Genomic DNA, 16,486 nt, shown 5'->3' with positions numbered 1-16,486 from the left:
GACTGGAGACCAGCCTGCAACTCCCCACAGTGGGTAGCAGCTTTAAATGCATTTGCACATGAGTCAACTTCCTGAACAGAACACCAATAGCACAGGCACTAAGATCAACAATTAATAAATGGGACCTCATGAAACTGAAAAGCTTCCATAAGGCAAAAGACACTGTCAATCAGACAAAGAGACAGCCTACAGAATAGGAAAGGTTTTTGTTTGTTTGTTTGTTTTGTTTTGTTTTGTTTTTCTCAACTCCACATTTAATAGAGCTCTAATGTCCTGCCTGGTAGTGATAGTAAACACCTTAAATTCCAGCACTTGGAAGGCAGAAGCAGGCATATCTCTCTGAGTTTGAGGCCAGCCTGGTTTACAGAGTGCGCTATAGGACAGCCAAGGCTACATAGAGAAACCCTACCTCAAATAAAATAAAATAAAATAAAATAAAATAAAATAAAATAAAATAGGTCTAATATCCAAAATATATAAAGAACTCAAGAAAAAATTCAATTTTTTAAATGAAATACAGATCTAACAAAGAATTCTCAATAGAGAAAACCTCAAATGACTAAGAAACACTTAAATGTTCAACATTCTTAGCCATCAGGAAATTGGAAATCAAAACTACTTTGAGATCCCATCTTACACCTGTCAGAATGGCACAAAGGACAGTTTATGCTGGTGAGGATGTGAAGCAAGGGGAGCACCCCTTCATTGCTGGCAGGAATGCAAACTTGTATAGCCAGTGCAGCCACTATGGGAATCAGTATGGCAGTTCCTCGGGAGGCTAGGAGTCCATCTACCTCAAGACCCAGCTATCCCACCGTTGGACACACCCAACAGATGCTCCCCCCTACCAAAAGGACACGTGCTCACACATATTCAGGTCGACTTTATTCATAATAGCCAGAAACTAGCAACAACCTAAATGTTATCTCATCTGAAGGATGGATAATGAAAGTGTGCTACATTTACACATTTTTTTTTAAAAAAAAACGCAGCTGTCTAAAAAATTGCCTAATGAAATCTGCAAAAAGAATGCAATTAAAAAAAAAATCAAGCTGGGCAGTGGTGGCACACGCCTTTAATCCTTTAATCCCAGCACTTGGGAGGCAGAGGCAGGTGGATTTCTGAGTTCGAGGCCAGCCTGGTCTACAGAGTGAGTTCCAGGACAGCCAGGGCTACACAGAGAATCTCTGTCTAGGAAAAACCACAATAAATAAACAAACAAACAAACCATCCTGAGTGAGGTATCCAAGCCTTAGTACGACACATTATGGTAGGTGCTCCCTTAAAAGTGGATGCTAGCTTATAAGTAGGTGTATAGGGCAAGTGGATCATGCCAACAGAACTGGTAAGGTTGAGGAGGCTCAAACCCAGGGGAATCTCAGGATTGAGAAAAGCAGGAATGGGGCAGCTCCCTGCCAAACTCTACTTGTTCAGGAGCACATGACCACGGCATCCCACAGAGAGGGCCATGACAATCAGTCTTGTAGGGACAATGATTGAAGTCCTTCCCCATGCAAATAGAGCATCCCTAACATCTCAGACTGAGCCAATGGGAAACATTTACCCCTGGATTCCACCCCACTCCCAAAATGTTTATAAGGTCCTTATCCTCATGGAAAGAAGCGCAGGAGTTATTCCACCAAAAATCATCTGAAAGTGACTGTTTTATTGAGCTGAAACACTCTGTAAAACTTTGGGTACTCATTCATGACTGGACCTAGGTCTGCATAGCAGGTCTGGCATGTATGTATCCAGCACCTTCTGCAGTTCACAGTTGTCTTATGTTTGCTGTGGATTCTAGCTACATCTGGATAGAGGGAGGGAGAGGGATGGAGGGAGAGAGAGGAGGAGGAGAAAGGGAGAAGGAAAGGGGGAGGGAGAGAGAAAGGGATGGGAGGGAAGGGGAGCGGAGGAGAGGAGAGGGGAGAAGAGGAAGAGAAAGAAAAGAGTGAAAGAAAAAGAAACCATTGAAATGATTCCTAATAGTGTTCTGCTGTATTCATTGATTGGCGCCTCCTCAGAAAGGCTTCCACCAGCAGCAGAGGAGGGCAGATGCAGAGGCACACAGAACAGTCAGATGGCACTGGGAGAGACAGTCTAAGCTGGAGGTCTCCATTGGGTCTCTCCCCTCGGAGATTGAAGAACCCCACAGAAGAGGGTGAGGAAAGATTATGCAAGTCAGAGGAGATGGAGGAAACCAGAAGAACACGGCCTACAAAACCAACAAAGCAGGTCTCCCATGGGCTCACAGAGGCTGAAGTGGCAAGCACCAGGCCTGCACGGGTCTGCACCTAGACCTTAGGGCTGTAAGTTTGGTTTTAGTGGGACTCGGTGCTGTGGACTCCTGTCTGCTCTTGGGATTGTTTGCTCCCTGTTGGGTTGCCTTGACTAGCCTCAATCCCAGGGCTGTTGGCCTTGCCTTAGTGTATCTTGTTTTGTCTTACTTGGCTCTTGGCTCTTGGAGACCTGCTCTTTTCTGAAGTGGAGAAGGCAGGGAGTGGACCTGAGGGAGAGGGGCAGTAGTAGGGGGAGCTAGGAAGACTGGAGGGAAAGGAAACTCTGGTCAAGATGTGTTATGTGAGAGAGGAATCTATTTTCAATTTTAAAAAAGGGAAAGAAAAAACACCAACATAATTAATTGAAAAATTAGAAAATGCTTATAATTTAATAAAATCATGTAGCAAAAGCACTTGAAGTGAGCAATATTCCTGAGTGATTAAAAGTACTCAGAAAACTAGCAAAGAAGGGAGAGAAGAGAAAAAAAAAAAAAACATTGGTTCAAATGGTATGAAAATCCACACAGAGGCTGAGGAGAAACGTCATTTCCTAAAGTGCTCACTGTGTGCCCATGGCCTGGGCTTGATCCTCACAGCTTCTGAAGAAGTCAGGTCCGCTAATGGGGCGTGATTCTCACAGCTTCTGAAGAAGTCAGGCCTGCTGATGTTAGTTGGACAGAGCCAAAAGCACACTAGACAACTGAACAACTTACTAAGGGACACTGAATGGAGACACAGTGCAAGAACATGCAGTGGGGGGAAATAACTGCAGAAAACCACAGCATACCACATACTCAAGGATTATAGTAACTAGAGCACGCATATGGAATTTAACCAAAGTTACAACTCATGGATATCGGTTTGATCCTGGGATGGGAAGTAAGTGCATGTGTGCATGCATGTGTGTCAGAGTGAGTGCATGAGTATAGGTAAGTAGGTATGTGTGTGTGTGTGAACACACGTGTGGTTGGGATTGAAGAGGGAGATGAGAACATGGATTCCTAATCTTCTGTGGTGGAAAGTCAAGGAGTAAAGCCTAAAATTGAAAAGAAAAATAGGCAGCCATTCAGAAAACTGGAGCTGAATCCCCAAGGAAGAACTTTAAAGGGAAGTGCATATAACCACAGAGCTATACATTATGAAATTAAAAGAAAAATGAGTTCCTCCTACCTATGGATCACCATCCACTTCCCAGAAGTAAACCTCCCCTTTGCTCTGTCATGCTGTCACTGCTTTGTGATCAAGAATCTGTGAACGCTGCTCTTAAGTTCCTAGCAAACATGGTGGGGACTGCAGTTACCTGGGTGCCTAGCCAAGTGCCAGCGTTCTTCCAAGGGTGGGGTGGGGCTAGAACGCATCCAGTCCACTGATTCCCCGAGGTGGGGTGGGGGGCAGGAAGGGGAAAGGCGATCACTAACATGAATAGCATTCTTAACTTGGAAAAGTTCAGATCATGCACAGGTAACATATAGGTGACAAAAACTTCTATGGCGTTCACAGAACACATGGCAGACAGCAGAGGAAGGGATTAGCATTGCCTCTGGAGTTAAGGGGGGGGGGCGCTTCAAGGGGAAGCAAGGTGACAAGATTCACAGCGGCTCCCCCTCATCTGCAGAGAATACAAATGAGACCCCTGTTAGTGTATGACTGTGGTTGCTATCAGGCCTTGTACGCTCTGTTTTCTCCTACATACTCAGGCCTATAATTAAAGTTTATAATTAGGCCCCATAAGAGCTCTGTGTTCATGATAACAAAACAGAACAATTACAACAGTAATAAGAGTAATATGAATGTGTTCTCACCTTCTCTCTCCACAAATGACACAGTGTACTGTACTTATCCTTCCTCTAACGAGAGGGAGCATGTCGCTTCTCTTCAGCATCTGTAGACTGGTAGCATCACCCCCCTTCTGCATTTGGAACATTTGTAATCAAATAAAGGTGAAGTGCAAATACTGAGATAAGGCACTCTCATAACCAATATGTCTACCAAGTGGGGTAGCAGATACAATGAGTTTACTCTTGACAAAGGAAAGATCTACCTCCACGGTGAGATGGGACAGAACAAAGTAAGGTTCTGTCATGCTATGCCAAAGAATGTACAACTTTAAATGCATGAGTTGTTTGTTTCTGGAATGTTCCATCTAACGTTCTTAGACCATACTTGACTACAAGCAACAAAACTGTGAAAAATAAAAGCATGGTTCAAGAAGGCTACCGTAAGTGTTTTCAGGTACCACTAGAAGCCCTGTTATATGGGCATCTACATCTTTTTACCTTTTTCCTCTTCCCTGTACCTTTTCCTGTCCATTATTTAGGGTGCTGGCTGCCCCACGTGTGGTTCTTCTTTGTATGGTGTTCCCTGAACTCTCTTCTAGCTCCCTCTAGGACTTGGTTCTGGTACGTGACCATATTTGATTTCTTCAAAGATGTTTCTGCCTGGACAATCTTACAGAAAAGTTCCCCACACTCATTCACACTTCTTGCTCTACCTAACTTTGTCTTCAAAGCATATACGTGATTGACCTTCTGCCACTTGTTTGAAAATGCCACAGGGACATATTCTTTGTCTTGGTTGATTCTCATTGCGCCCAAGTACTTACCAGTAGTCCCTGCTGTAAAATGGGGACACAATACCTATCTGCTCAATGAGTAAACCCAACCACCTGAATCCCTCAGCTGTGAGCCAGCCCAGATACTCAAGTGTGGCCACAATGCCTCTGCCAAAACTTCCTCCCTTCTGCCACTGACTTCCCATGAGCTCTTCCGATATCTGCATATCAATATCTACATTTCCCCACCCACAAACTTCCAAAGGGACATCAGACCCAATCAAATTCTTCGCTGACTGTCTCCCAGCTGTCCACTTTACTCAGTTGCTACCAGGACTATATTGATTTGGATCAACTTTGACTCTTGGTTGGATGGTTGAAATAATCTCCTCCTAGTTTTCTTCCCAGACTCAGGCTTTCACCCTTCTACTATCCCCCATAAATCCTAATGATAGTCTTCACAAAAATGCAAGTCTGGTCCCATGACTATTCCTCTTAGAGCTGAGCCAAACTGCTTTGCATGGATCCTTAGGACCATTTCCACTGCCTCATAGCTATATCTGTGGCCACTGTCCAGCCTTAGGGATGAGATATAACATCACACTGTGCAGCCATTGCCTTTTCTGCTTGTTCCTGTTACAGCATGATCCCATGACTCTTTCCCTGGCTCTTTCCAACTAGCCCTTGCAGCAAGGGACCCTGGAAACTTGCCCTCCTTCTTGGGTGCTATTAGAACCTCCCGTGTGCATGGCTATGGTACTATGAGCACACGTCACCCTATTGACTGTCTGTTCTAAACCTGAGAATCTAGGAACATAATCGACAATAAAAATAAGTTTTTGTGTCCCCATGTCCTAGCATAATGCCCCAAACAAAGGAGATAGGTAATGAATGATTGATGAAGGGATGAACTCATGTACACTTGCATGAATATGGTTTTGATTCTGTTTTAAGAATTTCAGCAATAAAGAGAAAAATGAACTACCAGTGGGGAGTCCAGAAACACGTGGCTTAGTTAGGAGCTGATCGACATATTGCAGGCAAGATGAAGGGGGATCTGGACTCGAACAGAGGCAATGGGAATGGAATGAATCAGAATCAAGAGACTTTTGTTTAAAAAAAAAAGAAAAAAAGCTATTTTGTGAACAAACACAACTGATTGACACCAGGACATTTTCTGAAGGACAGCTCTGATATTTTAAATGTAGACAAAGGGCTGGAAAGCCAGACAGCCAACCCCGTAAGAAGCAATCAATCAGCAAACTTCATGAAAGTGAGGGGAAGTGATTGAAGCAGACAAAGAGGTTAGAGAGGCTCAGAGACTTCCTGATGGTGAAATGAAGGTGTCTTAACCACTGAAGAGTCAAGAGGCTGACAGGAGAGTGAAGATTTCAGTGCAAAGAAGCTAAGAACTGAAAGAGGTTGCTTCTGTCTTTATTCGTGTAATAAAACCTACAGGTAGTCCAAGACATTCCGTTGACTAAGAAGTTCTACATTAGACAAGCTTCCATCCATTTGGATAAAGCGGTTACAATAAAAGTAAACAAGTTTCTGGGATTTATTAAACGAAAATAACTGACTTCCAGGACATGTCATAGGATCAGTATGTGTTCATCCCATTTATATTTGAAATATCTAGGCTCACAGTGTGATAATTCATTTTATGACATACCTGAGACATGGAACAATGCCATTATGGCATCTGCGATGTTGCCCAAAATGGGAGAAAAAGACAAGGACTTTCCCTAGAAGCCTACTGTATGTATGGTACCAGAGTCTATGTGTATCTATACCATACCCTCATTTAAACAAAGAAGTGAGAATAATTGTGTTGTCATGATTGACTTTGAAAATTCTCATTTTGAGGAAAAGCTAGCAACAATTTTTTTCCTGCCTGAGAAATCACTCCCTGTTATAAAACTTGCACATATTATATCAAAAGGTTAAATTAAAAACAAATCTTTGCATATCCCTAAGAGTGGGCCCCAATTCCTTTGCTTTAAGAAAGTAACTCAGCCTAGTTTCTTGAGCATTCCTCAGGAATATCACATGCACATTCAGTTTTATGTACTACAAAGTCTGTTCCATATCCACTGAACAAAAGCATGTAGTTTAAACCTATTCAGAGCTTCACATTTCTCTTGTATCAAAATATAGTCAGTGGCTAATCATTTTATGGCTAGGGAGATTGCTCATTGGCTAAACTGCTTGTCAGGTAAGTGAAAGGATCAGATTTCAGACCCTTAGAATCTAGGTAAAAGCCAGGTGGGCATGGTGGCCTGACTCAGAAAATGAGGTGCTGCCCTCAGAAGGTGGAGACAGGATCTCTAGAATAAGATTGGCCATATCAGTAATCTCTGGGTTTGATAGAGATACCCTGCCTCAAGGGATAGAATGGAAGAACTATAAAAGATATTTCCTAACGTCATCTTTGGGCCTCCATGTGCATGTGTTCTCATATGCACGCACACACATATGTTCTCATATGCTAGCAATGTACACACACATATCTTGCATACATATAAAGAATGGAGAAAAGGAAACAATGACATTTTAGTACATCCTGGCCTGATTCCTCTTGTTCACATAATGTTCTGCTTTTGGACGATTTTTGTTTGGCAAGACCTTTATTGATGAATGTTCAAAATTGTATCCAGATGCCTTTTATACATAAGAAATTTTCATATATGTAAGATCCATATTGCTTACACTGTCAGTATTACTACGATATAAACAGCATGTGTGGTTTTAAACATTCTAGCAGCTACATGTGAAAAAAAAAATAAAAGAAACTGATAAAGTGTAATCCAATCAGATACTTAAACTTTGATGTCTAAACCTTATTATTTCAACATTTGTTACTCAATTAAAAATATAATATTGAGCAGATCACTACTAGTGTGAAAATCATTCCATTTTTTTCACCACATGAAAGCTTGTATGGTTTTCAGAATCAAATAGACCCTTAAAAAATGCATAGAAGTTTAGCCTTTCAAGCCTGCAAGCAAATTCAGAAGAAAAGAAGAATGTGTCTTATTTAATAACATCTGTGCTAGGATAAATGCAAGTGTCTCAAGACTGAGAACCCCAAAACATCCTCCTGTTTGTTTGTTAATCTGTTTCCTTCATAGTCCTATCTCCTACCAAATAACAGTTGCATTGTCATCAAGAAAAGAAAGCCAACCTTATGTGTAACTTAACATACCACCTAAGCCACATGCTGGGGAGTTAAGGATGAGCTAGCTGCTCAGTATCTGAAGAGCTCCATCCGTAGCTCTGTAGTTCATCCTATCGAGCAAACTAAAGCTTGGTTTTGTGACTCTCTCTGAGCATCAGAGCACTTAAGCCCCGGACGTTATCAAGCTTGGTGTTTAGGTAGCCTAGAATAAATATCCCGAACACTTGGGTGGGGAGGGGCAATTCTGTCCATTGTATTAAAGTTTCCTCAGTTTCTACATATTGCTTGTCCTGTGCGGCTGTCTTCAGTCTTCCTAGTGTCAATGCTAACTGCCGCCCTGTGAGAAAAGCCATTAAACCTGTTGTTTTACTATTCTAAGCCTGGCATCCCACAAGCACCTCTGACCCATAAAGGGTTCAGTGACGTTTGTTCCTGACACCTCTATCTTTCCTACTGCATCTTTCTGTATGCTGCACCTCACCCAGCTGGCCCATCAACCACCCATGGAACCAAGCTCTCCCGTTTCCTTTCACATTCTAGCCATCCAGGTTTGCTTTCAGTTTCCAACTTTCCTTCAGTCCATCTGCTACTTATTGCCTTAACACATCTACCCCAGTTGAAGTGATAATGTATGAATCATCTTGCCTCGAGGTCTTTTCTTTTCCACTACATGCTCCGTGCTACTGCCTGACTGACCATATTCACACCTGTCCTTGTTTGAACACAGTTTGGTGGCCCCCTCATCGCTTTTAGTACAAACTCCCACACAGCCATTTATTCAACTGTTAAAGTTTTACCTCTGGTGCCCCACGAGCTTGTAGCAGCAGTCAGAGGTTGACAACAAAAGAAGAGATGTTCTGTTTCCAGAGACAGGCAACAGAGTCAGAGGCATCCCCCCCCCCTGCTCCTGTTCCAATCGTTAGAAGACCCTTGTGAAGACCAAACTGCACATCTGCTACAAATGGGTAAGCCTGGGTCCAGTCTATGCATGCTCTTTGGTTGGTGGCTTAGTCTCTGTAAGCCTCCATGGTCCAGGTTAGTTGATGTGCCAGGACAGATTGGTATCCATGGNGGGGGGGGGGGATGGTGCCTTTCCCTTCTCTGGAGAGAAGGGGAAGGGGTAGTAGGGGAAAAGGTTGGGACTGGAAGGAGAGGAAGAAAGGGGAGCTCCAATCAGGGTGTAAAGCAGATGGATGGAAAGATAGATAGATAGATAGATAGACAGACAGACAGACAGACAGACAGACAGACAGATAGATAGATAGATAGATAGATGATAGATACATAGATAGATACATAGATAGATAGATACATAGATACATAGATAGATACATAGATACATACATAGATACATAGATAGATAGATAGATAGATAGATACATAGATACATAGATACATAGATACATAGATACATAGATACATAGATACATAGATACATAGATAAATACATAGATGCATGCATAGATACATACATAGATACATACATAGATGATAGATAGATAGATAGATACATAGATAGATACATAGATAGATACATAGATAGATAGATACATAGATAGATACATAGATAGATAGATACATAGATAGATAGATACATAGATAGATAGATAGATAGATAGATAGATAGATAGATAGATAGATAGATAGATAGATAGATAGATGATAAATTGTTTTTCCCTAAGAAAGTTCCCAGTTTTTCTTGGGTGAACATACGTTTCAAGTTTCTTGAACAAAATTATGAAACAATTGAGTTTACCTTTCAAATCCCGTGGGAGAACAGCATCGAATAGATGATCTGAGAGGCTCCCGCCTGGGATTTTGCCTGCTTCAGACTGCTCATTCTTACTTGTGTTTTCTGTGTTTGCACAGAGATGAAACTCCCTCAAGCGATGAAGGAAAGATTCTACCTGGAAAGTGACATCTTTGCATTTCTTGTAGCTACTGACTGAAATGAACACGCCAGGAGGTGACTCTTAGTAGCTCTGAACTCCTCCAGCTTGATGGAGAAGGCAGTACTGGGAAGGATCACCTGAGGGTCGGAAAGCAGTCCTGTGGCTTCTAAGCACAAAGAAAGGTGTTTTGTGCCACTGATTTCGTATAACATCCCGAAGCTTTAAACGTGACATTATGAAGTTAGAGTATTTAATTGGTTTCACGCATGCTTCCTCTCCACCCCTCAGATAAAGGGTGCACTAGGCATGTTTAATGTGTGTGGCTTTATTTTAGAATAGAAACAACTCATTTTAAATTTGAGGGAAAACCCAGGCACTATATCAGAAGGCATTATCTTTCGCCAGATGACCGAAAGGGTACTTTCCTTCTAATTTCTATGAATCTAGACACGTCTTTTGTGAAGGAGAGAGATGCTTTCTGAGATGTTATCTTGACAACTGGAAGGTTTTTTTTTTCTCTAGTTCATCTAGCTTTCAAGGATTTCCTCTGCAGGGGAAGGGGAGGGGACTCAAAAAAAAAAAAAAAAAAAAAAAAAAAAAAAAAACGTTCTTTAAGGCTGGCTGTAACGGTCCAGAGGTAACTCTCGATGCAGAAAGAGTTATGTTAGCAGATTGTTGAAACAGATAAAAAAAAAAGTTGCTCGACAGTTATTCCCCTGTCCTACCCAATTACAGGCTGTAAAGGGCATCTTGGACACTATTAAAAATGCTGTTCCTTTGTATGAATGCTGTTTAGTAGGTAAATTCAATATTTAGTAACTTCAGTAGGCTGTATGCTAGGAATTTGTTCAGTAGGTGTATTATTTCAATGCATTACGAAATAACAGAATTAGAAACCCTGCCTCCCAGCTTAAATAAATACACAATGCAAGTATGCCTACATTATTCATACAAGTATGACTACACACACGCACAGTTTTCCTTCTTGAAAAGAGGTTGGTTTTGTTCTGTTATTGATCATTTGTTTGTTTCTGTTGTTTGTTAGAAATCTCTTTCCTATTAAACATTAAGTTCTATTTCTTTAATTCAAATTCTTGTTGGCAGGACTGATAATCCTTTTCAGCACTCACTATATCAGAGCTAACACGCAGAAGATACTTCATAGGCATGGACTGAATGAATGAGTGAGCTAGAAGATGAATAAATGATACAACTAAAGAACACAGGAACAGACAGCTCAAAGTAGGACTATAATAAATCATAATCCTCTATTTTGTAAAACATAACTACATGCATGATTCTTGTACCTAATGGCCAGGTTTTATGGACAGCTCGTATCTCATAATCATAGTAAGGGCTAAATACAATGCTCGACCAAGCCAACCAGGCTGTTCCTTGGTATCGCCAAGTATATCCCAGGAAGAGCAAGGTTTCCGTTACTTCGAGATGGTCTTTAAAACGTTGTAATTAGAGTACTGTAGAGTAAGACAAGAGCTGTCTTCCTGTTGGGTGTTTGTTTTGTTCTGTGGCCGGTGTTTGTTTTTTGGTTCTTGTTAAAGACTAAATAGTAGATGTTGAATGACTGTTAGGTAGTAGAAGCATATTTAGCCCCATCTTTCTGGAGGCTTAGAAGGTTATGGTTCATGTGTCTTACAGCATATTTTGGAAGAATCTTCTGCACACAATCATGATGTGGCAAAAACATCTATCTCATGGTAAGACAGAACAAATGAGTCAGAGAGCTTAGGACTGCAGTACAAGGTGTCATGAAGCATCTGCCCTCCATGATGTAAACCAGTGCTTCTCAACCTGTAATGTAACCCCTAGGGCAGAGGAGTTCAAAAACCCTCTCATAGGGCTTGCCTAAGACCATCTGCATATTGGATACTTACATTATGATTCATAATAGTAGCCGAATTACAGTTATGAGGTAGTAACAAAAATAACTTTATGGTTGGAGAGCACTGCAATGTGAGGAACTGTGTTAAGGGGTCACAGTATTGTGAAGGTTGAGGACCACTGTTATAAACTTTCACTGTGTTGTGAGAAGGGTCAGAGAAAGCCAAGGCACCAAAGAGAATATGTACAGTTTGGTCTGTTTAAGTTTTCTTCCAGTTTTAATTGTAATAAATCTTTATGCTTAGACTCTTGAAGAATGAATAGAAGAGAATAAGAAAAATGTTTCAAAATAATTCCACCTTAAAAAAAATCACTGTTAATTTTTTGGGGGGTCTATTAGTTTTCAGAAAGTCCCAGTAAATTAATAGAACCATGACTTGGAAAGCAGGGGTATGTGATAAAAATATTAGTTACATATTTCTGTGTACCAAATGACTCCAAGGTATAATGGCTTAATGGACTAACATGATAATAAACATTTATCTTTCATAGCTTCTGTGAGTCAGAAATTTGAAAGCCATTTTTCTGGACACAATGAAGTTCTAAAAGGTTTCGCTAGAGTCGCACAGCTAACCAACAGCTGGGTTTGTCTGTGGAGCCAGGTTCTCTGACTTTACTGATGGGTGAAGGTGACTGAGGAGTTACCAACTAGAAAGCAGCACTGGCTGGAGTGACAAATGAGTTCAAACAATTGCACTGTTTATGAAAGGTTGAAATATTGAGTGATTTTGGAGCCATCCTGAAATCTAGGCACTGCTTTAAAAGACTACGTTCTGGCTACTCCTCTCCACAAAAGAAGGACTACAGGTCTCAGTAAGCTGCCTTGTTTCAACACACCTAACTTCCTCTCAGCTCAGATACAAATGAGATTTGGGAGAGAGGCGAAATAGAACCCACTAGAATCAGGCACAGCAAACATCGGGATTGCTAGAGCACCACGTATTAGAGGAAAATATCACAGAGAAAGAATAACAACTATGTTTCTAATAACTAGCACCAAAAAATAAAATAATTGCACTCATAAAACAAGAAGCTATGAGGCAGTAACAGGAAGACTTAATAAAAAGCAAACCAAAAAAAAAATCTCCAAATGAGAGAAAATGTAGGTTTTGAAATTAAAAGCTTAATGGATAAGTTAAGAGGTATTACCAAAATGAAATCACTGTCTGGAAAAGTCTTAGGAGAGAGGGACAGATAACAGGGGAAGCATTAAGAAACAGAATGGATACAAGGAGAAATCCAAAGCTCACTTTACAGGAGTCCTCAAAGAAGAGATTTTATTGTTGAGAATAGATTTTGCTATCCTGGGTTTTTGTCATTCCAAGTGAATTTGAGAACTGCTCTTTCTAACTCTATGAAAAATTGAGTTGGAATTTTGATGGGAATTGCATTGAATCTGTAGATTGTGAGATGGCCATTTTTACTATATTAATCCTACCAATCCACGAGCATGGGAGATCTTTCCATCTTCAATTTCTTTCTTCAGAGACTTGAAGTTCTTGTCTTAAAGATCTTTCACTTGTTTGGTTAGAGTCACACCAAGATACTTTATATTGTTTATAGCTATTGTGAGGGATGCTGTTTCCCAAATTTCTTTCTCAGCCTGTTTATCCTTTGATGGAAGCCTGATAGGGCTGTCTCCTGAGAGACTCTGCCAGAGCCTGACAAATACAGAGGTGAAAGCATGCAGTCAACCATTGGACTGAGCTCGGGGGTCCCCAATGGAGGAGTTGGAGAAGGGACTGAAGGAGCTGAGGGGGTTTTCAGCCCCATGAAGGAAGCAACAATGTCAACAGGCCAGACCCCTGGAAATCTCCAGGACTGCACCACCAACCAAATAATACACATGGAGTGACCCATAGCTCTGGTCACATATGTGGCAAAGGATGGCCTTGTTGGTCATCAGTGGGAGGAGAGGCCCTTGGGCCTGAGGGTGTTCAATGCCCTAGTGTAGGGGAATGCCATGGCGGGAGGATGGGAGCAGTTGGGTGGGGGGAGCATCCTCATAGAGGTAGGGGAAGGGGGGATGGGATAGGGGGTTTCTGAAGGGGAGACCTGGAAAGGGGAAAACATTTGAAATGTAAATAAGGAAAATATCCAATCCAAAAAGAAGAAGAAGAAGAAGAAGAAGAAGAAGAAGAAGAAGAAGAAGAAGAAGAAGAAGAAGAAGAAGAAGAGATTTGAGTGAGTGGAACTAGAGAGATGTTTGGAGAGCTATTGTGCATATCTTGAACCTAATAGCCATGTCAATCAAGAACAATGAAGAGAGGGAGATGACAATATCTGTTAATTTCCATATATTGTCTTATAAAAGTAAATCTTTCATGTTGGAGAACCCAGGGTGCATGGTATGCATTCGTTCACTGTCAGAGCATAATCTTCAAAACTTGAAAGCATCAGACTTACAAAATCCCAATGGAGTGTGGGTCAGGAGCTGCTCTTCAACTCACGGAAAAGGATGCTCACCATGTAAGACAGCCAGTGTGCTCCAGATAGGCCGGTTGGTTGCTGCTGATGAAGGGGCTCAGTGGAGGAAGAACTACGGACAAGCCTGATGACCTGAGTTTGATTCCTGGCGCCCACACACTGCGAGAATCAACTCCTATACGTAAGTGGTCCTCTGATCTCCACACATGCACCATGGCAGGCAGGCAGACAGACAGATAGACAGACACACAGTCACACAAATAATAAATGATGATGATGATGATGATGATGATGATGATGATGATGATGATGATAAACAAATACATGTAAAACTTAATAGGATTGTAAGCTGGATACAAAACTGGTTATATCCAAAAAGGTGATAAATGACAAAATTTAGGCTACGTCTCAACACTTAAAGCCTTTGGAGATAAAATTTATTTATTCATAATGGATATGAACCATCTGAATTGCTACCAGCTTTTACATTCTAACCTCTGTATAAAATTTACTAATCAAGAGTAAATATGATGCCTGTAGCAGGAACAGTGGAGTCACCTCTATGTAAATGCCGGGGGCTGCTGAAACCGCAAAAAGCATCTCCTGCTGGAGGACCTAATTGAGGACTGCATGAGAGACCAAGGATTGCTGGGGCAGACAATGCCAGCCAATTGGGAACTTCTGTTTAGAAGAGATGCTTTCTTGGGACCAATGGGGTCTGGGTAGAGGACATTAAAAGAGCTTGCAGCAGCGTTCAGATGAGCTTGCTGTGGTGTTTCTCACCTGCTCCCTGAGTCCGTAACCTTCACTCTGATTATGTTATAGTTCAGCCTTGTGCTATCAGTCGTAGACCTCCAGAGAAGAGTAAGAGGGTGAGGAGATGGCTCCGTGCTTTAGGACTCTCTTTCTGCAAGCATGAGGACCAGAATTTGAATCCTGAAAACCCATGTAAATGCCAGGTAGGCATCGTGGCCTGCCTGCAACTCCATCACTCCAAAGGCAGACAAGGATCCAAGAAGCACACTGACTGTCCAGACTAGCCATGCAGGCTTAAACTGAGAGGCCTGTCTCAGTGAATAAGGTAGAGAGTGGTTGGGAAAGACTCATGACATAAACCTCAGGTCACTATATACATGTGTACACATGTGCACACACCTACACACACATGTAAACAGAGAAGGGAGGTGTGCAAAGAGAGACTATGGTCCTGAGGAAGACAGAACTCTGCCCCAGACTGCTGGTGACTAAAGCTGCAGCATCAGTTCTTCCTTGGTTCTGCAGAGTTTAAGCTTCACACCCAAGCAAGCTTGTTCATCCACACCCCCATTATTCCTATGTGTTCTATTTCTCTGGAGGACTCTGGCTAAAACAGCCACAAGATAGACCGGAGCTTCTGCAAATGGGAGACATAATCAGATTTGGAGTCAAGTAATGGAATGTGAGGCCACACTGTGTTAGGTAATAGTAGAAGGTTCTAAATGTTCAACAAGCAATATTTAGTTCAGGTGTTTGTGGTGGTGTTTGCGCATGCTGCATTATACAACCTCCCTGAAACCTTGGTCCTCAACACACAGCACAGATGTTGCCCTAGATATACCATCACATCACATAGCATCAACTGATGCTGCCCGACACATCCTGGCTCATGTTTGGGGCTGCTGCATGTTCTAAATTGCTGTGTTTTTATTGTACATACAAAGGTTTCTGCTCTTATGAAACATTATTGTTTAATTACAGAAAACAAAGACAACATTTTCTCCCCATCATTCCTCGGGATGTAAATGTCAAATTAGTGTATCTTCAGGTTGTGTTGTGTTAGGATGGCTGGTTCTTGAAATGGTTGAGTGTTGGTCTGATCTTCATGGAAAACAATGTTAAATAGATTTTGGCTTGGAATTAGGACAGAGTTCCCAGCAACGTCTGAAATGAAACCAAACGTGTTTCTGCTATCCTATACTACATCTATATGGCAAGAGACATTCTCAGGATTCATCATTATAAATGAAAACATCAACCAACTCTGAGAAACATTGAAAATGCTCTATACCTTGAGTATCATTCAGCTAGAATTTAATATTTTATGTAGCAATAAAACAAGAACATTTATTTCATTAGTATTCAAATGTTTTCATCTTCAAGGGTATATTTATGTATGTATATGCATATACACATACCAAATAACTATTTAAAATTAAGTATAGGATTTATTATCAGTAAATGTTAGATTTATGTGCCTACTACTACTACTACTACTACACACATA

Source organism: Mus pahari, chromosome 9, assembly GCF_900095145.1.
Source record: "Mus pahari chromosome 9, PAHARI_EIJ_v1.1, whole genome shotgun sequence".
In the NCBI taxonomy this organism is placed as follows: Eukaryota; Metazoa; Chordata; class Mammalia; order Rodentia; family Muridae; genus Mus; species Mus pahari.
Note: the sequence above shows the minus strand (reverse complement) of the source record.